Here is a 598-nt window from a genome sequence, read left to right as displayed (position 1 = left end):
GAGAAGCAACACGAAGAGACGGTCCGACGATGTACAACAGACAGGACCCACGGGAGGAGGGAGGAGGGAGGAGGGAGGCCGAAGGGGGATCGGCTCAGCGCTCCACGAAAGGGGGAGACGCAACGGCAAGTCACCCGCCTGCGCACCGCACGGCAGAGGAGGGGAGACCGCAGTGCGGGGGGAGAAGAGAGAAGACAAGCGAATGAAAAGGGAAAGAGGTGAGAGCGCACGGCTGAGCACAGCACACGAAGAAGCCCGCGCAGGCGCGTGGAAGAGAGTGCGACGGCGCTCGGGGGAGGGGCACACCGCCCTCAGCGCCGCGAGTGGCCAGCCGAGAAGGCGTGACCGGAGCACGTGGTGAGGGCCCACGCACAGACGCACTCGCAAGCGCAGCGGCACACGCGCACGTGCCACCCCCCCCTCGCCGGCATGCGAGAGAGGAGGGTGGGGGAGAGGGGCAAGCTGCAGGGGAGAGCACGGGCCTGCTCACCCGCTGCCTACGCACAGCGGGGTGGCCCGGTAGCGAGGCTGCGTGCCATCGCGCCGCGTGCACCGAGCCTCACTACTCAGCGCATTAGAGCGCCGCCGCACGCGCATC

The sequence above is a fragment of the Leishmania donovani genome, chromosome 12 (genome assembly GCF_000227135.1).
Source record: "Leishmania donovani BPK282A1 complete genome, chromosome 12".
Taxonomy (NCBI): domain Eukaryota; phylum Euglenozoa; class Kinetoplastea; order Trypanosomatida; family Trypanosomatidae; genus Leishmania; species Leishmania donovani.
The sequence above is the reverse complement of the archived record's forward strand: the minus strand, read 5'-3'. Positions refer to the sequence as shown.